The following is a 26864-nucleotide window of genomic DNA, read 5'->3' on the forward strand; positions in this document are numbered from 1 at the left end:
ACACTCAAATTATTAAATTAAAGCAGAAAGTAAAACGCATCGACCCAAAACCCAGCAAGCAGCGATCGAAGAAGGCACAGAAACACAGTAGGAGTACAGCTTCTAGATACTGTGAGGCGAAAGTGTGAAAAATTACAAAAAAAAAGAAACTGTAATTTTAAATTTTTACTTTCAAACCTATACTTTCTGTGGAGCATGTGCGCATGGTTTCTACTCGTACCTACTAGTACGAGTATAATGAGAAAATAATATTGGTTTCAATACAACCAATTTTTAGATTACTTCAACATTTTATAATATTACCAATTATTTAATGATCAGTTTTTTACTATACGAAATAAAAATAAAAGCTGAAACATTAAAATAGAGCAAGGGCTATAAAGTGTTTAGTTTGACCGAAAAATCATGCCTAAAACCAAACATGGTTATCCTTTTCTTAGAGTCCTAACCTTATGGTAACTAGAACCTTCTACTTTTTTATGACGTAGAAACCCCTTACGCGGTTATAGCCAAGTTTACAACAGAGTGCCAGTCGTTCTTCCTTTTCGCTGTTCCACGTCAAGTGTAGCCAGTTCCCTCTCTTACTTGACCTTTTTAACGAAGTGGAGGCTTCCTCTTTCTCTACATTCCCCGGCGTGTACGGCGAATACTCTCAGAGCTGAAGTGTTTTCATCCATTCGGACGACATGACCTAGACAGCGTAGCCGCTGCCTCTTAGTTTGCTGAACTATGTTAATATCCTCGTATATCTCGTACAGCTCATCGTTCCATCCAACTATGGTATTCGCTGTTGCCAATGCGCAAAGGACCGTTAATCTGCCGCAGAACCTTACTCTCGAAAACTCGTAACCCCGACTCATCATATGTTGTCATTGTCCATGCCTTTACACCATATAGCAGGACGGGAAGGATGAGTAACTTTGTTCGTCAAGAGAGGACTTCACTTCTCAATTGCCTACTCAGCCCGAAGTAGTTCCAAGATAGACGAAATTATCTACGACTTCGACTTTACATTGACGTGAAAGCCAAATCACGAGTGCGATGACTTCCAACTGAAGACTATCAACAGAGATGTGGGACCCAAGTCACGAGTGGGACGACTATTTGTTTGATAGCAGGAGATATTTCGTCTTCTCTTGCTCACTTCAGGCCCATTTACTCAATGATATCGATGTCTTCGGCGTATCGATGTCCAGCAGTTGTACACTCTTATAAAAGTCACTACCATCTCTATTGAGATCTGTAGCTCGAATTATTTTCTTCAGGAGTAGATTGAAGAAGTCGCATGATAGAGAGTCGCCCTGTTTAAAACCTCGTTTGGTACCGAACGGCTCGGAGAGATGCTTTTCGATCCTGACGGAGCTCTTGGTACTGCTCAACGTCAGTTTACATAGCCATATTAGTTTTGCGGGGATACCAAATTTAGACATAGCGGCATAAAGGCAGCACCTTTTCGTACTGTCAAGAGCAGCTTTGAAATTGACGAAGAAGTTGTGTGAGTCGATCCTCTTTTGATGCTTTTTTTCAAGATTTCTACAGCACTTACATTTCTAAAACTGAGCTGAAAATCCTCAATTTTCTTCCAAGGAGTAGTAGGCTATTACTAAATAAATATCGGGAGAAACAGCTTAGTAAAGTATTCTAAATATTTCTATCTGATTCTTACACATATTCACTCAATTCCTCAATTTTATATATATCAATATCTCGATTAGTTTTAGGTGATATGTACAACCGTTAGGTGAACAAAATTATTATACTATGTAGCAACAGGTTGGAAGACTAAAAAATATGCACAGGTACACATATTCACTAATGTACATGAAAAAAAACCAATGTACCAAGTGGGATATTCCTTTAAAATTTCTGAACCCATCCCTTAACCACTGTCGAAGCGAACACATGCAAAAAGCTTACAACTCATTTTCGAAAAAGATTTTAGTATTCTTTTGTATTTTTTGGCAAATATGATAGGAGCAACGATAAAGCAAGCCACCGGACAATTACCAAGAATTATACTTATGTATGCTGTTGCCTTCGATGCTGCTCCCTTTTCCAATCGCATGTGTCCCCTATGTTAAAATAACGGTAAATACTTAAAGATCCACTTGTTCGCTTTCGCATTCGCATTCGCATTCACATTTACTTGATTAACATCGGCGTGCCGTTCTCCACCCGTTCAACCACTGCAACTACTTTCCTTTTGCTCCGACAAACGATCGCGACTCCATGTCTTCATTGTCCCATCGCATAAAGTGCAGCTTTCTTCGTTGCGATTGTGTGTCAGGCATGCTTACTGCCGCTCGATGGCAAGTGGGCGTTCAACCACATGCCACATTTGCTTTATTGTTTGTTCTTGGCGGAGGCTTTTTAATGTTCAAATATTCTCGTGCATGCATACGAATGTTCGCGAATTCGCATATACACGTGATACATACACATATACAAATGCTCCTTCGGCAATTTATGTGATTGTGCGAGTAAACCGTCCTGTGTCCACTCTATTCAGCCCTTTCGCTTGGCTTTTGATTGCTGGCTGTTCTTCGCCTTGCTCAAAAAACTTTTGTCGTTCATGTTTCAGATCCCAGGGAATCGCACAAAATGCATCAACATCATTAGCAAACAAGTAAGTACCGCAATTTTCTCATTAATGTTGTCTGCGTTGTATGCAGAGGCTCAAATATATGTACATACGAATGTGTGCGCACCATGATAAATGCGGCAGAGCTTGAACCTACTTACGGAGGGCTCGCATAAGAAGCATATTTTTTAGTCTTGCAACCTGTTGCTACAGAGTATAATAATTTTGTTCACCTAACGGTTGTACATATCACCTAAAACTAATCGAGATATAGATATATATAAACTTCAGGATGATGATGTCTGTCTGTCCGTCCGTCCGTACGTCCGTTGGTACAAGCTGTAACTTGAGTAAAATTCAACCACGACAAATCCCTTATTGCCGTCTATCGACACTATATACATAAATACATGAAATCGGAAAGTTAACCTGTCCACTCTCCATATATTGGTACTGTTAAAACTGCTAACAGTGCGATAAATCAATAACTCAACACTCCAGAGACATAAAATTTTGGTATGAAAGGGCTTCATGAGAATCGGGGTAAAACTTGAACGATGTGCATGGCACTGCCGACTTTTAGGTGAAATCCCATATCCCGGGACCCGCGGGACCAATTTCGACTAAGTTTAGTGCATGACATCTGGTCAATACTTCCCGAGCCCCCTTATGTATACCTAATTTAAATATTTTCGAATTTCCGGATGACTTTATATCGTAAATATCGCCCATTTTGTGAGTTATCTGAATGAAATGAGAGAACGTGTTTCACTCATAACAATGTATTTTTGTGCCTAAAATACAATAGATGAAAATTGGCGAAAACTTGACCTAGCCCCTATATAAATTATATGTCGAACATCCGGCTGAATTTACTCCATACGATTGATGATTGACTGTGATGTGCCTTAATGAAACCCAAGGAATACTTTTTAGTACTATGTGGCATATTAACAGTATGTGTTACTGGCTAAAGTATGTAAAATCGGCTCAATTCTATCTCCAACTTCTATATTTTCCAGAAAGAATAGCTCAGACTTTGATTCCTACAAGCTTCAAGAGTATGAGATGTTTGGTTACACCCGAACTTGACCCATCCTTACTTGTTGGTTTTGGTTTCAAAACCCGAAATGGTGAAAACGATTTAACCGAAAATTTTTCAAAGCAAATCTCGAACTAAAGTACAGGTTTAAATTCGAACGGAATCAAATTTCGAAAAATCATTATATGTTCTGGAGTTACCGGATCTTAACTAGTTTTCTAGAACATCGTTAAATTAAACGGGGTAAATTTGTATACCCTGAATAGGGTCGATTTACCTGTGTCCATCTGCATGTCCAGACTAAGCACTCAGTTTTCGAGATATCAATCTAAAATGTTGCAGTCGCTTTTTGTTCACAAAGAAGCTCCTCATTTGCTGGAACGACCGATGACGGATCTCTAAGGCATGTAGTTGTCATACAAACTGAACGATCGGAATAAAGTGTTTGTAAGCAAAACTCTTTCATTTGACGAGTTATCTGTCGTCTTTGTATTTGCGAAGGCTATTATAGCTACTCCTTATTTGTTTTGTAACTATTTACTGATTGTTCCGCGCGCATGCATTACGCCTTGTTCGCTTCCACTGATTCGCTGGTGCTTAAAGACGGAAACTTTTTACACGATAATTGTCGGAAGTAAGATTTACGCAATAATGTCGTCCAATCAGTAAATTGAGGAGCACCAACAATGCATACAATACAATTTATATCCAAATTTAAATTCTGTCTACCACACAAAGTTTATATACAGACGCATTTGAGCACATTGACACAAAATTATGACACTCGTGAATTTATTCAAAGCTGACTTTTTGTCCTTAGGGTTAAGAGACGGTTTGTGAAAAAGTATCGCAAGTTTTGAATTTTCGCGGACTCCGAGTATTTGATTTTCGATTGTTTTGTTGCGTTATACTTATATTGGTAAACATATCCCAAACTTTTGCTGACAAGGTAGGCGATTTTGAATGTTTAGTTAATTTTTGGCAGCCGCATCTCATTTCGTTTTCGATATTTTCTCTTTCCGAAAAATTGCCATTCCATTTTAACCAATAATTTGGGCATGAATCTGGTCGCCGCAAAGTTTGTGCCAAAATTGCTCACTTTCGACCAATAAGAGCGTCGCGTTGACCATACTCAAAGGGAGGACGCTGAGAGAGTTCTCTGATTGCCATTCACTAGGGAGTGGCCAGAAACGATCCTTTTACATATGGCTCAAGCAGCTCACGACTCCCGGCCTTAGGCCAAGTACTATCTGGGTAGCCAAAGAACATCCGTTTGAAGGCGAGCTAAAGTGAGAACGACCAGAGTAAACGTAATAAGCACTATGATGTAAGGGCATGGAATGTCCGGTCCCTTAATTGGGAAGGTGCCGCTGTTCAGTCCTCGTAAAAATTAAGGCTGACATCACCGGCGTCCAAGAAGTGCGAAGGACGGGTCGGGGACTGAGACGAGTAGGTCCTTGTGGCATTTACTACAGTGATCATATAAAGCAGTACAAATTCGTGTGGGATTAGTGGTGAGAGAAAGACTCCGTCGCCGAATACTGGCATTCACCCCGGTGAATGAACGTCTAGCCACAATCAGCATCAAAGCGAAGTTCTTCAACATATCACTGCTTTGCGCCCACGCTTCGAAAGAAGAGAAGGACGATGTGACAAAGAGAACTTCTATGAGCGCTTGGAGCTAACCTATAATAGTTGCTCCCGCCACGATGTCAAAACCGTGCTTAGCGACTTTAACGCCAGGATGGGCTAAGAAGGTGTCTTAGGCACAACGGTCGGTAAATCTAACCCCAAATGGGTTGAGACTCATCGACCTCGCCGCGGCCCGAAATATGGTTATCTGTAGTACTAGAATCCAGCAAAAGAAAATTCATCAAGCTACCTGTCTCCGGATCGAAAAGCCACCAACCAGATCGATCATGTTTTAATAGACGGAAGACACGCCTCCAGTGTTTTAGACTTGCGTAAGCTCCGTTGGCTCATTATCTTGTTGTAGACAAGATGCGCACTCGTCTCTGTACAGCAAACAACGCATGTCAAAAAACACAAGGACGTCGAGAAGCTGCAACCACAACACACAGCCGAACGATTTCTACTCGGCTTACACTCCTGCTCTCCGAAAGCACTCGTCAGCAGCTCGGTATAAAGGAACTGTGGGATGTCATTTCAAGCCCTTTAGTTTTCGGAAAAAACAAAAGAACAGCTGGTACGATGAGGAGTGCCGTGTCCAAGCGGAGAGAAAACAGACTGCCTACCACAAGACGCGCGGGATAGAATAGATACCGAGAGCTGAAGAGGGAAGCGAGACGCATCTGCTGACAGAAACCGAGAGAGGCCGAAATGCGTGAGTATGAATAGAAGCAGGGATAATGCTCGAAAGTTCTACGAAAAGATGCGGCGACTAACAGAAGGTTTCAAGACCGGAGCATACTCCTGTAGCATCCTCAGAAGTGATCTGACTGATACTCAGAGCGTACTGAAATTATGGAGGGAACACTTCTCCAGCCTGCTGGATAGCAGTGAAAACGTAACACCCGATTCCTCAGTCGATGACGGTGGAGCAGACGTTCCATTGGCGGGTCATGAAGAGTTTCGAATAGCAATTACCCGTCTGAACAACAAAGATGGGTTGCGGACCGAGCTATTCTAATACGGCGGCGAAGAACTGATAGGAGCATGGATCAGTTACTTTGAATATGGTCGAACGAAAGCATGCACAACGATGTGAATTTAAGTGTGCTCAGCGCCAACTACCGTGGGATAAGTCTCCTCAGCATCGCGTATAAGGTTCTTTCGAGCATATTGTGTGAAAGATTAAAGCCCACTATCAACAAACTGATTGGACCTTATCAGTGTGGTTTCAGGCTTGAAAAATTATCTTGGAAAATACCTGAAAAGGAGCTGAATTTATGCCGCTATATCTCAATTGCAATGGGTCTGGTACTGATCAAGGGCAAGACGAAATGTCTCCTGTCATCAAACAAAAAGTCTTCGCATTCGCGACTTGGCTAATTTTGTCTATCTTGGGACCAGCATTAACACCAACATTAACGTCAGCCTCAATATCCAAATCAAAAGAACTCTTGCCAACAGGTGCTACTTCGGACTGACTAGGTACTTGGGAAGTAAAGTCCTGCAAGTCACCCATCATCCCCGTCTTGATAACAACATGTGATGAGTCGGCGATGAAAGGTTCTGTGGAAGATTTATCGTTCGAATACCGCCGTCGATGAAACGATAAGCTTTAGGAGATATACGAAGACATTGACATTGAATGGATGAAAACACTCCAGCTCTGAGAATATTCGACGCAGTACCCGTAAGGGGAACAGAGGAAGAGGAAGACCTCCAAAGACCAGGTGAAGAAGGACATGGCTACATTTAAAATTTCCAATTGGCGCCAAACAGCGTAAAGAAGAACGACGCGCTGTTCTAAACTCGACTATAATTGTGTAATCTGTGTGTATGCCAATAAAGAAGAAGAAGGTAATTTCGAATTCGATATGAGTGGTCTGAATTTATGTCTAAGGTATTTTCCACATTAATGAAGTCCTTGGATATTTGCCGGATGTTGAAAAAAATTGTCAGGTCAGGTAACTTCTTTGTATCGGTATGTCACCGCTGATTTGTGTAGGTCTCTCTCCTTGATTGTTGTAACTCTTTCTTATTTATTTTAATTGCAACAAAGACTCTCTGTTAATCAGTTTTTGTCAATTAAAAGTACAAGCAACTCTTATAGCTGGTTCAGCGAATTCCGCTCCTCCCTTCCTCAGTTGCCGTCCGTAGCGAGCAAAATGTGTCAAAAGTTGAGCCCGTAGAAATCAGCCATCTTTGGTTGTTTTCATTTGAACAATGTTGCCATTGCTCAGTACGCATATATAGTTTTGTACACAACTAAGTTTTCAATTACAATTTTTCGTAATATAAAATATCAAAACTAAAAAAAAGCGGGCGTTAGAAGTGGTGTTGGCTGATCATTTACATTGCTCTCCCATAAGATAGGTCGTATCAGCTGATTCGGGCCACGGTTTTGCGGAATTCGCTGATTGCACTCTTAGTCTTATGTAAGTTGTTTCTATTCATCCCGCTTCCTCCCTTTAGAAAATATTTTCCCCAAATCAGATTACATACCTCACAACACTAAAAGTAAAAAAAAAGCTCAGATATTGAAAGATAATATTTAAATTAGAAATTCCAATCAAACAATGAAAAACTATTTCCAGATTATGTGTACAGGTATGTATGTATGAATGCACCTACTTACATACCTTTGACTTGGGCTTTCAAACAAAGCTTAGCAGACACTATGAATTGTAAACACGTGTTACACTACTCAAATATTTGTGCATCAAACAGAGCTCCGAATAGAGTAAATATGTATTCGCTGTTTTCTTTTGACGCACAAAAAAATATCGCTTATTGTGCTCAAATATGTAGTGTATAAATACAAGTGTGTGTTGTTGTTGTGTATCAGCATTTTAAAGAAATAAAAGTGTAACATTTAACGGCTTTAATTGAACCACTGCTGAAATGGACAATGCGAACGCCAACATGAATACCGTACACAGCGAAGAAAAGAGAAATAAGCACTGGTGCTACAACAAAAAATGCAGTATAAGCTAATAATAATAACAACAATGAGTAACAGAAAGCTGAAATGAATGAAAACCGAAATGAAATTAAATTGAAAAAATCAAAGTGTAATTGTAATTTGTTTTCTTACAGGTTATAAATAAACTGACAACAGCCGCCAACAATAACAGCAGCAACGGCGCAAGCAATTGTAACAACTAAAACTGACAACGACAATTTGCAATTGCTGCCGTTAACGTTTCGAATGTTACACAAAAAATGCCAAATGTACATACAAACATACAAACATACATTGCTTCATAGACGCTTGCACATCTCTATATGCATGCGTGTGCGCTGCGAAACATCCAAACACATATACATACATACATATGTACAAGCTCATCGATGGACACATTTATATTTACTTAGTGCAATGAAGATATAATGATATTGCACTAGCGCGTTTGTTGTTATTGTTGTTTGATAAAGTGAAAAGCATGAGTAGGTATCAGTGGGTAATCAAAGCGTGCTACCAGAGCATACATACATACATATATGCATGCATGTAGGTATGTAAGTATTATATTTGTATCGCCGACAGGGGGTACACGTGCCACATTCGTCTCTGGCTGTGAATGCTGGTGCTGTGCGTTCAATTGCTAATCTGTTGTTGGTGGAAAGGCGCGCAATCGCAACTATTCCAATGGCCGTGGCGAAGAATCTGTCTAAGCGTAGCAATATTTCTTTGTTTAGCTCAGTGCTGATATTGCCACTACACATACCGATGTTGCATGCACACACATACATAGAAATAAGCACACTTGCAACGGCGTACGCATGCGAGGCACCACAGCGTCGCTGCTGTCAAAAGAAAGAATTTTGAAAACTTTCGTTCGCTCGGTAGTTCATCTACAAACCTTTTCCGCTGCAGCACTCCCACATGGCACTGCACCTCGTCAAACGTCTGGCGTTGACTTCAGCGCCTCACAGTAGTCGATTGTCTTGTAGCTTCATTGGTGTAACGGTATTGGCTGGAAATGAAAGTAGCAGATAATGGATTTTCTTTGGTTATTAAATAATTTTACTTTTTTCGTGGCAGTCATTTGTGCGCTTGAGTTGCTTTTCACATATTGAACTTGACAGAAGTTCGAAGCAAATTTCAGTTTCCCTTTTTGACTATTTTTCACAGTTTTTCTGATTATCTAAAAATCGTCAGCGTTGTGCTATTCAGTTAAATGCAATTAATTAAATGATTACAGTGACACTAAAAAGTATATGCATGACCTAATTTAGTTGGCAATGAAATTATGTTTAAAGTTTTATTTTAAATATAACGAACGCGGATAAACATTTTTATAATTTTCGGTAAAAGCTGTTATAAATTGAAAATATTCTCTTAAGATTAGACATATCTTGAAATAAATTTGAAACAAAAATGTTAAATATTTGCAAAAAGTTATACATCTTTAAGCTTTCTAGTAAATATTCAACAAGAAAGACAATTTTCCATTTACCAGTTTGTGTGCCAGCTGTATCCCCTAGTGGTACGACATCGGCGGTTCCGATAAATTAGCACCTTTTTGGGATGAAAAGGGCATGTGCGAAAGTATATGAAAGACGAAGACGGAGGTACTTCTTCCTTATTGGCTTAGACACTGATTACGTGATTATAGCCAAGTTTGCAACAGCGCGCCAGTCGTTCTTCGTTTCCGCTGTTTGGCCCCAACTGCAGATTTCAAGTAGTCAGGTCTTTCTCCAACTTGGCTTTCCAACAGAATGGAGGTGTTCCTCTTCCTCTAGATACCCCGGCGGATACTGCGTCGAATATTCTCAGAGCTGGAGTGTATTCACGCATTTGGACGACAGACCTAGTCAGCTTCCGGCTGAACTATGTCAATGTTGTCGTCTATCTCGTACAACTAATCGTTCTACCAACTGTGTTACCAATGCGCAAAGGATCATAAATCTTCCCCAGAACCATTCTCTCAAAAACTTGTAACGCCGACTAATCAGATGCTGTCATCGTTCATACCTCTGCACCAGATAGCAGGGCGGGGATGATGAGTGTCTTGAGAATTTGGTCTTTGTTCGTCAAGTCGAGTAAAGTCCTCTACTTTTCAGTTGCTTACTCAGTCCGAACCTGTTGGCCAAGAGTTATTCTGCTTTGGATTTAACATTGTTGCTGCTGGATCCAAAATAGACGAAATAATCTAAGTTATGACTGTCAACATTAACGTGGTGGCCAAGTCGCGAGTGCGACGACTGTTTGTTTGATGACAGGAGATATTCGGTCTTGCCCTCGTTCACTACCACTCCCATTTGCTTCGCTTCCTTATCCAAAATGGAGAAAGCAAAACTAACGGCGCAGTTGTACACACTTGTAAAAGATTGTACCATCACGTTTCTCGTATTTTCTCCAGGAGTAGATTGAAGAAGTCGCACGATAGGGAGTTGCCTTGCCTGAAACCTCGTTTAGTATCGAACGGCTCGAAGAGGTTCTTCCCAAACCTAACGAAGCTTTTGGTATTGCTCAACGTCAGTTTATACAGCCGTATTAGTTTTGCGTGGATACCAAATACATGTTTTCGTCCGACCACATTCTACAAAGAAGCTGATGCATGCTCCTTTTCAGTTCTTCGCCGTCATATTTGAATAGCTTGGCCGGCAATCCATCGGCCTCCGCCGCCTCGTTGTTCTTCCGACGGGTAATTGCTATTCGAACCTCTTCATGGTCGGGCAATGGAACGTCTGCTCCATCATCAACGATTGTGGAATCGGGTTCGTCTTCTCCAGGCGTTGTACTTTCACTGCCATTCAACAGGCTGGAGGAGTATTCTCTCCATAATTTCAGTATGATCTGGGCATCAGTCACTAGATCACTTCTGGGGGTTCTACAAGATTATGCTCCGGTCTTGAAACCTTCTGTTAATCACCGCATCTTTTCGTAGATTTTTCGAGTATCACGGCCAGCTTGTCAAGTTCTTCATACTAACGCACTTCGACCTCTCTTTGTTTTTGTCTGCAAATGCGTCTCGCTTCCCTCTTCAAAGAACTATGGTGCGTATATACAGAAAGATATACAGACGGAAATAGCTAAACCAACTAAATTGGTCAAGCTGATTACTTAGGGACTCCGACAAACCTAACGGCAATCTTAAAAATAAATCCAAATAAAAAGGTATTTATAAACCATTCCGTTAAGTGTTTGGAATTTCAGGTTTTTGAAAGCCAATCGTGAGAAAGTAGAACTAAGGACAAGCATATACTAGTTATTTTTAAAATATTTTGTGTATGATTGTGTTCCTTTCTTTTGCCCAAAGCTGACCTTTTTTGTGTGATTGCTTCCTTAAGACGGTGCATTTGTAGACAGTACAGGTCCCAACTAAAAGTTTGCCCATACATAGATAAGCAGCTCATAGTAGAAGATTTATCACTTGGTCAGTTTTGCGACGGCTCACCGCGATTTGACCACGACCACGTTCCCTTGATGTTGTCGTAAATAACCCACTTTTCATCAACAGTAACCATTCGCTTCAGAAATGGATCGATTTTGTTGCGATTCAGTAGCGATTCAGAAATGGAAATTCGATCCATGAAGTATTTTTGCTTTAATTCGTGTGATACCTATATACAAAGTGTGTTCCAAAGTAAACCTTTTGAATCTAGCACCCCCCGATGGCGCCAAATATACATACATATGTCGACTGGTGCGTTTGAATCTGCTATCTTTAGATTGTCCCGTAAGAATTTCATGACGTTTCATTGATTGGAAGTGAAGTTATTGCGTTTTAAGTATCAGTATGTTTGTGTTGTCGAAAATGAGCTTCGAACAAAGAGCCAACATTAAATTTTGTTCTAAAATTGGTAAAACTTTTACCGAAACGTTTCAATTGATGAAACAAGTTTATGGCGATAATTGCCTATCCCGTAGCAAAGTGCACGAGTGGTTTCAACGTTTTCAAAGTGGTCGTGAGAACATAAATGACGATCAACATGTGAGCCAATCAAAATCCGTGATCACCGGAAATTCCATCGAAACTGTGCGTGAATTCATCAAAAATCAGCCGAAATCATCATTGAAATTCATGGAAATGGAATTGAAAACCTCGAAAACATCGATTTATCGCATTTTGACCGAACATTTGGGCTTACGAAAAGTGTGTGCACGGTTTGTTCCGCTCAAATTGACTGACGACCAAAAATTGCTCAGAATCCAACATCATTAAAGAGGTTTATTTGACCAAAAATCACATTTTAACCATTAACCCTGGTCGAGACCAACGGTCTGATACACTTAGTCGAGACCAATGGTGCTTGGCTGGGCCAAGTGGTGTTTACATACATTTGTATGGAAATACGTGTTGTATTTACGCTCATATATGTACAATATAGATACATTTTTGAAATTTCTTACCTCTCGATTTGGTTGAAGTCAAATCACGCTTGGCGTGGCATAGCGTTCACGAAAAATGTAACATTTTGAGAAAAATTACATTTTTCTTAACCTTTAAAACGCTCTAGCGGCTACAGTATTTGACCTAGATAAACATACAAACCAATTTGGACATGTAACGAACATGAAAACAGATAAATCAACCGTGCGAAGTGATAGAAACATACCAAAGTTCATATATTTTCATGCAAAATATATGGGGTCTAGCATTGGTGCACTAAGGTGTAATATTATAATATCCTTTTTTCGTCCTTTTCGATACGATATCCTTGAATTTTTTTTCTGAATTCAATAGACAATAAAATTCTAGGAAGCTACCTGGAAGCGCAAGTGGTTTGCTACACTCTAAATATATTTAACACTTTGAGCCCCGCGTGCCCACCCGTAATTTTTTTTCTCTACCGGTGGACCGCATGCTGACGAAGGGTTGTGCTTTAGTTGACAAGCTGGTTTGTTTGTTTTTGTTTTATTGATTGTTTACTTAGTTTTATTGATTTTTTGCGATTGAGGTGACTTTGTGATATTTATTTTTGATAAACCAAATGCATTTTTGATGTTGTTTTTCTTTTTTTTTTGTGATCACCGGTGGTCACATTGTCCCATAATGAAAATCCACCAATGTCCACGGGTGGTCACATTGTCCCAAATCGTCAAAACATAAATGTCCACCGGTGGTACACGCGGGGCTCAAAGTGTTAAATAACATTTAACAAGTAAGTAAGGGCTAAGTTCGGGTTTCACCGAAAATTTTATACTCTCGCATGATAAAGTGATAATCGAGATTTCGTTATCCGTCATTTAAATATTTTTCAAATACCGTATTTGTGTAAAGTTTTATTCCGCTATCATCATTGGTTCCTAATGTACATATATACTCGTATTATACAGAAAAGGCATCAGATGGAATTCAAAATAGTGTTATATTGGAAGAAGGCGTGGTTGTGAATCGATTTCACCCATATTTTGTACATGTCATCAGGGTGTTAAGAAAATATTATATGCCGAATTTCATTGAAATCGGTTGAGTAGTTCCTAAGATATGGTTTTTGGTCCATAAGTGGGCGAGGCCACGCCCATATTTAATTTTAAAAAAACCTGGGTGCAACTTCCTTCTGCCATTTCTTCCATAAAATTTAGTGTTTCTGACATTTTTTGTTAGTCGGTTAACGCACTTTTAGTGATTTTCAACATAACCTTTGTATGGGAGGTGGGCGCGGTTATTATCCGATTTCTTCCATTTTTGAAATGTATATGGAAATGCATGCAGGAAACGACTCTATAGAGTTTGGTTGACATAGCTATAGTAGTTTCCGAGATATGTACAAAAAACTTAGTAGGGGCGGGGCCACGCCCACTTTTCCAAAAAAATTACGTCCAAATATGCCCCTCCCTAATGCGATCTATTGTGCCAAATTTCACTTTAATATCTTTATTTATGGCTTAGTTATGACACTTTATAGGTTTTCGGTTTTCGCCATTTTGTGGGCGTGGCAGTGGGCCGATTTTGCCCATCTTCGAACTTAACCTTCTTATGGAGCCAAGAAATACGTGTACCAAGTTTCATCATGATATCTCAATTTTTACTCAAGTTACAGCTTGCACGGACGGACGGACGGACAGACAGACATCCGAATTTCAACTCTACTCGTCACCATGATCACTTTTGGTATATATAACCCTATATCTGACTCTTTTAGTTTTAGGACTTACAAACAACCGTTATGTGAACAAAACTATAATACTCTCCTTAGCAACTTTGTTGTGAGAGTATAAAAAACAAAATATGCCTGGCCAGACCCGAGGGTCTCGATGAGGGTTAACCACTCTCCCTATTCACCTGATATGGCACCGTGCGACTTCCACCTTTTCGGAAAAATGCATTTGCCCATGAAATGAAAGCGTTATGCAGACATAGAGGCTTGCACCGGCATACCGACGCCCATACCGGCCAACGAGCTAAAACACACGTTCGACATGCTTTTGGACTGTGCCAAAAGTTGTACGGATATTGAAGCAGAAGGAGACTATTTCGAATAAACTAAATTGAGTTTGCCGAAAAAACCATTTGTTCTGTTTTTTTTGTTTAAAGTCCTGTTTACTTTGGAATGCTCCTTGTATATAGAGCTTTTTTTGTATCCAGCCGTACTGAAATTATTCCAAATTTTAACGAGATTAAGCGAGATTGGCTTTTATAGTATCAGGACCATAAACATTACTCATATTTTCAGTCGGGAAGCCTGGGTTTTCGCGTACAACTCAACATATAGACACATATTACTAAAGCCTTCTATTGGAAAAATATCAAAATTGTTTTCGCCATTAACTCATCTGCAGTGCCATCTATTCCGGAATCACAAGCGGATTTGAAATCCGTGCGACTGTCTGTCTGTCTGTCCGTTTGTGCGATCGTGCCAGCTGGAACTTGAGTAAAAATTGAGATATTGTAATGAGTCTTGGTCTTGGGTTCCTTGTGTACAATCGGACTGCCACGCACAAAAAACCCTTTAAGAAAAATCTATTAAGTTCCATAACTAAGCACTAAAAAAAATCAAGAACTGTAATTTGGCCCAGAGGATAGCAGTACTAAGGGGCACCTGTGGGCTGAAAATTTTGAAAGAGTGATCGTGGTCGCGCCTTCTAATAGGTCTAATATAGATATCTCCTAGACCACAAAAAAAACTTTAGCGATTTCAACCAAATTCGCTACATAACCTTTTTCAAACATTATTATGTTACTGTGCGAATTCGGACTGCAACCACCTCCAATACCCATATCAGTAACACAATTTTAAATTCCATCTGACTCTTTCCTTTCCTGTGTACAATTTAAGACGCAAATAATATAACGGGATAAAACTTTGCACGAATAACGCCTTTAGCATATGCCACATTATGATTATAAATTGTCCAAATTCAACAAAAACGTTTCAAGCCCCTGGGTTCTGAATATTTGAACCCCAGGACCTACGTATATAATTTACTTTTTACGACAAATATCGGTCAATGTATATATGTATATGTGTGTCGAAAATGGGTTCAATCGTGTGAAGGGAAGTCGCTTAGCTGCCACAACCCTTAGTAACACAACGATTTTCAAACTTACAAGTGAGTTTATAGCGCCTATATCGAGAGAATGGTGTAATGTGTAAAAATTCACAACTTCCGGTTCTTAGACCAAGTATCCTCACAACTTCTGGGTAGCCAAAGAAACCCCAGGGTTCTGGGTTCCCCAGGGCACCCCCAATGCGCTGAAATCCGAAACTTTGTCGATTTAAGGGCATGCACCTGCAATGTTCGACAGGAAGAATTTATCTCATGAAGGAAAATATGCGCTACAAAATTCAAAAAAAAATTTTTGTATGAACGCAATACAAGCATTCGTTGGAGGACAGACATGCAAATACCAGTTTGTTTTATCAACTGGTGTGGTTTGTCCGATTCACCACTCTCCAACGCTTGGCGAATAGAAGACAGATATTGTTCGCTTAAGGCATCAAAAACAGCGTATAAAAGTCATACAAACAATACGATTCACTTGTTTTTAATAAAAAAAAAATAATTATTTTATTTGATTTTATAATATATAGTAAGTAGATGTCCGTATATATGTATATCAATGTGCTGCACATATACGAGTATTTGAAAATTAGCATGCCTGTCTGCAGGCTTTTATTTTACTCAGCATTTAACGTCAACTGCTTCGCAAGTCCAATTATATTTCATAAGCCAAGTTTTTAGTTAATTTAATTTTTCTATGAACAATTTGGAGCACACTTTTCCTACGAACTTTCTGTGGCAGAGATTGTATAACCCCTGACTATAAATTAATGTGCAGATTTGCAGACATTTACATAAATATGTATGTCCGAATGTGTATATGTAGTCGTATGTATGTATGTAATTACGGTAGAAAGCAGTTCAGTTCATTGTTGTCAATAAAAATAAAACGCAACAAATTAAAGTGTTAAGTTGTTATTTAATTGTTATGAAACATAAATCAATTATATTCTTTGACCAGTTTATGATAGACAATGGCCAAGTTTGAGCGCATGTGTGTGCTTGGGCATGTGAGTATGTGAGTGTGGTGTGAAAATTAACTTATATTAAAGAGGTAAAATTCGACCAACAGGGCAATGACTTGCTCGACTTGTTGGGTTGAATGGAACTAAGCTGATTTTGTTCGTAATTTCGCACAACCTTTTCGCAAACTTATTCATCTTCTCTTTCAATTATAGTGCGCCGCTTCCGTTGGCATTTCTCGTAGCCCAGTAACAATGTATCTCGGTTTCTTTTCGAACTGTCTTTCTCTTATTTATTGGCGCTGATTGAAGGTGTTTGGTGGTGAAATGAAGTGTTTCATTGCATTATAATGATGCGCACATGTATCTAATTTTTTCCAAGAATTATTTATATTATTGCAACAACCCAAATTTGGAAGTGGTTATTAGTATTGAAAGCATTGTTTAATGTTTAATACACTTTCGAATGGTAATGGTACGTTATTAAACAATGTTTTATCAGTTGTCTGTTAACTGGGTACATCTTATATGTAGTATATGTATGTATAAAAATGGATCGCAAAATGTGTTGCTAAGCGCATAACTCAACAACGCCTGGACCAATTTTGCCAATTCTTTTTTTAAAATGTTCATTGAGGAAAATCCCTAAACACAGCCCTTTTCTTTTTTCCATACAAGCGAATGATTGTTTGTTTGTTAGTAACGCTAAGAAAACGGCTACACCAATCTTGATGAAAATTTCAGAGGTTGTTCGTTGTGGATCGAGGAAGGTTTAGAAATGAAAATACATTATACTCTTGATGAGGAAAAGTCAGAAAATTGGTTAATTCCAAAAAGCAACTTTTTTCCATACAATTTTTATACTCTCGCAACAATGTTGCTAACGAGAGTATTATAGTTTTGTTCACATAACGGTTTTTTGTAAGTCCTAAAACTAAAAGAGTCAGATACAGGGTTATGTATACCAAAGTGATCAGGGTGACGAGTAGAGTCGAAATCCGGATGTCTGTCTGTCCGTCCGTCCGTCCGTGCAAGCTGTAACTTGAGTAAAAATTGAGATATCATGATGAAACTTGGTACACGTATTTCTTGGCTCCATAAGAAGGTTAAGTTCGAAGATGGGCAAAATCGGCCTACTGCCACGCCCACAAAATGGCGGAAACCGAAAACCTATAAAGTGTCATAACTAAGCCATAAATAAAGATATTAAATTGAAATTTGGCACAAAGGATTGCATTAGGGAGGGGCTTATTTGGACGTAATTTTTTTGGAAAAGTGGGCGTGGCCCCGCCCCCTACTAAGTTTTTTGTACATATCTCGGTAACTACTATAGCTATGTCAACCGAACTCTACAGAGTCGTTTTCTTCAGGCACCATATCTCAGGAACAACCATATAATATTTTCTTAATACCCTGATGACGCCTTCTTCCAATATAACGCTATTTTGAATTTCATCTGATGCCTTTTCTGTATAATACGAGTATATACATTAGGAACCAATGATGAAAGCGGAATACAAAAATACGGTATTTGAAAAATATGTAAATGACGTATAATGAAATCTCGATTATCACTTTATCATGCGAGAGTATAAAATGTTCGGTGACACCTGAACTTAGCCTTCCTTACTTGTTTTTTTTTTCAATTTTTGTTTGTTTTATTTTTCAATATTTTGATTTGTAAATTATTTGAATCGTTCAATTTCGGTCGCTTACTTTTTTATTCCGGCTATTTAAAAGAAAAATTATTGAAAATTATTCAGTGAAAACTTTACGTGTGTTTCACACAAATTGACCTTTTTGCAGATTGAAATTTGTTACGAAGCCACGAAGAGGTCGCCCTAATATGGGTCGGCAGCCCAAGGCAAGGCAAGGCAAGATGCGATGACATATGTATGTACGGGCGGAATTATGGATCGCGGTCAGTTAGCAAGCAATCGTCACGACGTCAAAACAACGACTTTTTAAACGACAGCTATAATGTTTGATGGACTTTATCTTGAAGCAACGTATGGTATATATGGTGCTGTTGGATGCTGGATGTATTCTGTTGAGTAGCAAAAAAGAGGTTTGCGCATGAACACATTCTTCTTTGGGTAGAGATGGTGGTTACACCAGATCAAACTGATGAAATCATTTTCATCAATCTGCGGAAATTCCTGACCCAGAGATATTTCCAGAATTATACGAAGTGGTGAAAACCAATATGTTCATGGACCTTGCGGACATAACAATCCCACTTCGGTTTGTATGTCTGGTAGTAAATGCTATCCACGTGCATTTTACATTGTATTCGCTAAGAATTGGAAGTGGGCGAATTTCGGTTGATACTTCCAGTGGTTTGATATCAATTTCACCTGCCTTTTGTCAATTCACGAATGTTTATCCAAACTTTGGCCAAATTATCGTAACTGCGATATCTTACAAAAATACCGATGTTAATGACTTAATCTGGAAGATTCACATTCCGGGAGGTTTGTGCTCATCGAATCGTTTTGACAATGAAGGCGAAGCCGTGAATTATCCAGTGGAATTTCTAAATTCTCTGGAGAGGCTTGGTATGCCGCAGCATCATTTGCGTCTCAAAATTGGATCTGTCATTATTATGTTTCACAGTCTTCATGCGCCAAAACGGTGTAATGGAACCCAACTGATTGTGACGCAGTTATCGAATACAAGGCGACAGCCATTTCAGTTCAAACCTATTCAGTTTCCAGGGAAAATTGCATTTGAGATGACAATCAACAGAACACAAGGATAGTCGCTGGAAGAGTGTGGGATAAATCTAGAAATGCTATGTTTTTCACACAACCAGATATACGTGGCGCGTTCACTAGTTGGAAACCCATCTTCTCTGTACATTTACGGACCAGAACAGAAATCAAAAAATGTTTTTTTTTCAAACTGCATTAAAAAAATTTCGAAAAATCGCAAATAAATGATTGTCAACACAATATATATTCAACTTTTTTTCATTTCAAAACACATAATTTCAGGCAGGACAACGGCTGCGGGGTCAGCTAGTATATATATATAATTACAGCAACACCGATGAGAACTTTAGAAATGAATATAAATTGCAATGAGACTGAAATTGGGTGCCTAAAAATACCTATACCTTTAGAGCTTCTTCTTCTTTATTGGCGTAGACACTTACGCGGTTTTAGCAGAGTTTACAACAGCGCGCCAGTCGTTCTTTCTTTTCGCTGTTTGGCGCCAATAGGAGATTCCAAATGTAGCCAGATTCTTCTCCATCTGGTCTTTCCAACAGAGTAGAGGTCTTCCTCTTCCTCTGCTTCTATCACTGGGAACTACGTCGAATACGTAGCCGCTGTCTTTTAATTCGCAGTAGCACCTGTTAGTAAGGGTTATTCTGCGTTGGATTTCGAGGCTTACATTGTTATTGGCGTTAATACTGGTTCCTAGAAAAACTTTATTATTTACGACTTCGAAGTAATGACTGTCAACAGTGACGTAGGGGCCAAGTCCCGAGTGCGACGACTGTTTGTTTAATGACAAGATATGTTTTGTCATGCCCTCGCTCACTACCAGACCATTTGCCATTTGCTTCGCTTCCTCATCCATCCTGGGTGACAAAAGCAGCTGTACACTCTTATTAAAGATTGTGCCTTCTCGATTCAGCTCTACAGCTCGAATTATTTGCTCCAGCAGTAGGTTAAAAAAGTCGCACTGCTCTGTAAGTTGCTTTGTCTGAAACCTCGTTTGGTATCGAACGGCTCGTAGAGCCAGTCCCGATCCCGACGGTGCTTTTGGTATTGCTCAAAGTCAGGTTACCGTATTTATTTTACGGGGATACCAAATTCAGACATAGCGGTATAAAGGCAGCTCCTTTTCACGGTAGTTAGCGCAGATTGTGGGGTCTCCCTTTTTGTGGATTCGGCAAAGCACACTTAAATTCCAATCGTCGGAAATGCTTTCGTCCGACCATATCCTATAAAGAAGCTGATATATACTCTTTATCAGCTCTTCGCCACCGTATTTGTTGTTCTTCAGATGGTGAGAATCTGGTCGATTGTAGATTTTCCAGGTCTAAAGCCACTCTGATATGATCCAATCAATTTGTTAACGGTGGGGTTTCAGTCTTTCACGCAGTACGCACAATAGAACCTTATATGCGATGTTGAGAAGGCTTATCCCAAGGTAGTTGGCGCAGATTGTGGGGTCTCTATTTTTGTGGATTGAACAGAACACATTTACATATATTGCAATCGTCAGGCATGCTTTTGAAGATGGAGTCATGTGTAGAAGTTCACGCAAATGAGGAAAGTTTTCTAAGCGCTATTCACTTGAAAGTGGACAAAAACGATTCTTTTACATATGGTTCAAGCAGTTCACGACTTCCGATCTTAGACAAAGTATTCTCTGAGTAGCCACAGAAAATCCGTTTGAAGACGAGCTAAAGTGAGAAGGTGAACCATCCCTCTCTCGGGTGGTGCGCTGGGTTCGGGACCCGCCATTTAAAAAACGCCCTCAATGAAAAGGAAACAACCTTTACAGCTCATAACATTAAATATTAATAAAAGTAAGAAATAAGAAAGTGATAAGCTCGAGTATAACAGAAGCTTTCCAATTGCAACTTGCAATGATTAAAGCCAGGGAAGTACCTTCAGGTACATAAAGCCTGTTAGTCATTTAGGGTCTAGGGCGAATTTTGCACCCGATTTTATTCAAATATTCACCGACAGAAGAAAAATACGCTCACTGATGTATGCGGTATAAAGTCAACCGGAAGTTCGAAAATCTTTATATAAGGTATATGGGGGCTAAGAGAAGTATTGACCCGATTCCACTCATTTGTAGCACACAGACATACTATATGTTAACATGGCAAATGTTAACAATTACTAAATAAGTAATAACACATAATCAGCAATAATTAGCAAATCATAGCGGAAATGCATCTTTAGTTGCACAACATTTCCCACAGTAAAAGCCAGACGCTTTCATCAGCACAAAAGCTCATTTTTCAATAAGCCAATTCGGAGAATCGGCAACAAAGTCAGCAGTTGGCCAGTGCAACGTAGCTTAGGTTTTAAGTAAATTAATTCTTAAGTTTAGTCTTAGCTCTGTAATGTAACGAACAAGTAATAAATAAAATTTTTTTTAAAAGAAATTAACATCAAATTTCTTAACTTATACTACCAGCAGGAAAGGAGAAATTCTCTCTCAATTCCAATTATATATCTCACACATTGATTAATATTTTCGGTAAAAAAGTCAGTTAACTAGAGGTACTGGGGTCCAAATATTCGGTACCCAGTTGCTTGAACAGTTTTTGTTAGATTTAGACGACTTTTGGCTATATGGTGACATACTCTAAAAGCATTATCCGATTTCGCTCATCTACGAACTTGTACTTTTTTTAGCAAGAAACGCGCTTACCAAATTTCATCAATTATTACTCAAGTTATAGCTTGCATGGACGGATAGACGGGCAGACAGACAGTCACACGAATTTCAAATCCGCTTGTCATCCTGATCATTTATATATTATATATTTATAATCCTATATCTATTTCGTTTAGTTTTAGGTAGGACAAACAACCGTTAGGTGAACAAGACTATTATACTCTATAGCAACATGTTGCAAGAGTATAAAAAACGATCCGTTCTAATATACTTATACTCTACAGGATCCAGGCTTTCTTTCTGGGTGTGACAAACTTCGTAACTAACTTAACATATGTCATTCAGGGTATAAATATATACATAAATGTTGAAATCTAATCACCTGTCGAACGAAATAAAATTCGCTTTTCTACAGTTCCATTTCAAACGTTCACAAAATCCATTTAGTTGGTGGCACACAAATACAGAGAATCATCATCCACACACACGTTAATGTATTTTTATGTTCAACTCGCAAACCTCAAAAATTCATTAGCATTATAAGCAAGACGAGCAACACTTTCATCATCATTACAGTTATTTTTCAAATATTACTTGGAAATGGCTAAACAAAATGTTAAAAAATGCCAAATGAAAGTGCAAGTATTGTATGTTTTCCCTTTTTGAGTTGATAGTTGCATTTTATGTTTTGCAGTTACTCCCATTTGTATGCCATTTACATGTGTAGATATGTATGTATGTATGCTATGCACACACACGAGCATACAAAAGTGTTAGCTTGTTGATGCCATTGGTATTGGGTACGTAAGTATCTTATGGATACAAAATGACCGGCATAATGATGGTACGTGCCAAGAGATGCTTAACAAAGCCAAAGCAAACGCACACACATACACGCATACATACACACGCGTCCAACAAATGCAGGAATGGCGCTTTGCATACCAAAAGCCCAATAGTCTCATTACAAATAAACAACTGAAATTGCGCTTCAATGTTTGTTCGAAGATCATTAAAAATGCCACAAATTCAACAGACAACCATTAATTCTTTATGAACGATAGCAAAATTGTCAAATGACAGCGAACGGCGGCTGGTGTTTCGCCGCTGGCGATGAACCCAACTCCAAGTGGCAGCGACTGAGGATGGTTGCTGGACACACACACACACAGCCATACATGCTTGTGCCAGCAGCAATGAGATAAAGGCCGCTTTCACATTGCCGGCAATGGATAATGTATCTCGAGCGCGCTGGCATTCCTAGTGTGCCGGCCTGCCAGCCAACCATCGCCTACCGATACTGTTGAGCTTACTATGCGTGCTTACAGCAGCAACAACACCAGCCGCAGCAGCAACAGTAGTAATAGATCTTTGTTCGATTACCAACATCTTTGGTTTCGGCTAATGTATGTGTAAGCATTTGAAAATGTTTGCCGCCAACACCGCCGCCTACGCCCATTCAACGTTTATCTACGTAAATATGTATGAGCGCATGTCGCTGCCAATCCTACGTGCTGCTCATGAATGAATGAGTTGGTTTGTGTCCTAACCACCTGCGCGTTCGGCACACAAATGGCAGCAAGAGCGTTAGTAGCGCCTCTGGCATTTGCATTACATATGTATTTCTTTTGTATTTGTCGCAAATGTGAGAAGAAAGCCTTGCGGCCATGTACATATCTACATCAACATGCTTGTGCGATATTCATTTCTATCCGCGCCAAAGGGAAATTTCCTTTAACGCTTTCGCAACACAAGTGTTTGCACATTTGTATATGGTCGCAATGACCCATTTATCTTAATGCCGATACTAAGGAATCGGACCTCTAAATGTTTTGAAACGCAACAACGCTTTTGACGAAAGATTTGGTTACAATTCAAAATTTGCATATATTCTTCACAGCTACAATTCTTATAGCAAGGAGAGTATAATAAGCTCCTTATCGTGATTTTGAACGATCAGCTTGGGTGACAGCCTTATGCTATTGTAGTTCGCTCCGAAAAGTTTCTTCGGAAATTGTAGCCTTAACTTGAAAAATAATCTATGCCAAATTTTGTGTAGACTATATATCTACACTAATATTATAAAGAGGAAAGATTTGTACCTATTTTTGTATGTTTATAATGAAGAGGCTCAAAAAGTACTAGGCCGATTTAAAAGATTCTTTCACCAATAGAATGCTACATTCTTCCAATTTGACATATGCTACATTTCATTTTGAAAAAAAAATAGGGATCCTTGTTAAAATTTGAACTATGTAACCGAAGGTGTATAAAAATGAGTCTTAAAACGTCTTTCGGCGAATGCGCTGCCGAAACTATTAGCGATAGAACAAAATAATGTACAACAATATTGAAGAACATCATAATGTCTTCAGCCATATGTCCAACTATTGAGTTATGTCACTACAACAACCTTTTTCATTTTAAACATTAATGAAAATGCTAACCAAATTCAAACCATGCTATTTATGTGTTTATATTAATGTGTATTTCAACTCAAAGAATACAGTACAGCCAGTGGAAACACCGCCAGCAACAAAATTAACATTGACGAGTTTTTTCTCCACTTTCGTCAGTGATCCGTTTACGAGAACGTTGCTCTATTCGGAAATACCCTGATATTATACATGAAATGCTTCGTCGAAAAAATAGTTGCGCAGAAAGCAAGGCCAACCAGTAGATTGAAATCCAGATGTGTTCTCAACTAATGCATTATCTAAAAAACACGATTCTCCTTCGGTTGCTATTGATTAATGTACGCGGTTCAACATTATTTGAGTCATTGCCTTAATGAAAAAAATATTTACAATTGCTGGAACACGTTAATCACAGGAATGAAAATAAACTTCGCACACTTTTCGATATATCATTTTTCAAATCCGACTCAATTATGGGATACGAACAAAAAAGACATTGCCGAAGACATTTTACATGGCCTTCGCTAAAAATTGGAAATGGTAGAATTTCGGTTGATACTTCCGGTAGTTCGTTATCAATTCTATCTTCCCTTTGTCAATTCACGAAAGATGAACTCATCACAAATGTTCGGACATTGGCCAAATTATCGTAACTACGATTCCTTAAGTGCACGCGCAATGTTAGCTGCCAAAAATACCGATGTTGTTGACTTAAACTGGAAGATTCAAAGTCAAATTCCGGGTTTTGACAATGAAGACAGCGCCGTGAATTATCCAGTGGTATTTCTAAATTCTTTGGACTGGCTTGGTATGCAATCATTTGCGTCTCAAAGTTGGATCTGTCGTTATTATGTTTCGCAATCATCATGCCACGAAACTGTGTAATGGAACCGACTGATTGTGACGCACCTATCGAATACAAGGGGCAGAATGCTTGATTCTACGAATTCCTTTGAGTTCTAATGATTTCCCATTTCAGTTCAAACGTATTTCGTTTCCAGTGAAAATTGCATGTGAGATGACAATCACCTAAAGATAGTCGCATAGTGTGAGGCAAAAATTTGGAAATGTTATGTTTTTCACACGGCCGTGGCATGCTCACGAGTTGGAAAACCATCTTTTCTGTACACCGGAACAGAAACCAAAAAATGTTGTTTATCAAGCTGCGTTACATTGAAAAAAAAACAAGAATTAAATGATAAATTTAACTTTCTTTTCATTTCAAAACACATTATTTCACGCAGGACAACGGCTGCGGGGTCAGCTAGTTTCAAATAAAAAAGTTCTTCATAAAAGAAGTTTCTATTTTGATCGATTCGTTTATATGGTAGCCATATCTCATAGTGTTCTGACAACGACGTTTCAGCCATACGAGCAAGAATAAACTAAATGGTCCCAAATCCTTGGCAGTAACATGATAGCTCCCACCTACCTTCGGGATTATCGCCTTGGAATGTGACCTTATCTAACACAATTCTCGTAGATAGCACAAACCTTAAGAAAAAAATATTTTCAGCCAGAGTAAATTTCATTAATTCGTGCAGAGTAATAAAATTAGTAAATTGAAAAATACTCTTGAGGTTGAGATTTGGTTAGATGGTTGTTCAAAGATCACCTGGATTGTTGCTGGCAGTCCCATGTGACAGAACTTCTGTATTCGAACTTTTAAATTCCAAAGACAAATTTGAATTTTGCTATTGATAGTGAGTTGAAGGTATCCGTTCCCAAGTTTTGAGTCCATAAACGAACCTTAACGCACTATTAATGAGTTCTAGCGCACCTTTTCTCTATTTTCTTGCTGGCACCCATACCATTCTTATTCCAAAGACACTGAATACTATTGATAGTGAGGTTTTCTTGCTAGCTCATCAACTTTATAATATCCTGCGATACCTCTGTGGCCTGGCACTTATACCAGTCTTATCACTAGGACACTCGATGCTATTGATAGCGAGGTTAGACACTTCTTGACCAGCCCTGAACACACTGTTAATGAGTTCAAGGCTAGTATTGCCAAACTGCTTTCTGAGTGGATAGTAATTTCTCTGAAGGAGGCTGCACTCCGTAGCAGTAAACCTACTTCTAGCTTAAACGGTGCAACATCGGCCTGGAAAACACTGCAATTATCAGTAAGTCTGCAGCTGGAGTTGATAGAGAGCTGCTGACAGAACCCCTCCACCAACGGTCCCCCCAACTTTGAACCATCCGTAAAGAAGCTGCCCTCTGCTTCGACGCCTTCTTGCCACCCACAACTCCCTCGCCGGTATATAAGCAGAGAGGAAGTCACCAGATTTCGAAATGGCAAACCATTTCTTTGGTTCAAGTGATTCGGTATGAAGTCAAAGTGTGTCAGGATTCCCGAATGTTCAGACACGTGTTCTTTTAGAAACCCAGATTCTCAGAGTCT

This window comes from Bactrocera neohumeralis, chromosome 6 (assembly GCF_024586455.1).
Source record: "Bactrocera neohumeralis isolate Rockhampton chromosome 6, APGP_CSIRO_Bneo_wtdbg2-racon-allhic-juicebox.fasta_v2, whole genome shotgun sequence".
Taxonomy (NCBI): Eukaryota; Metazoa; Arthropoda; class Insecta; order Diptera; family Tephritidae; genus Bactrocera; species Bactrocera neohumeralis.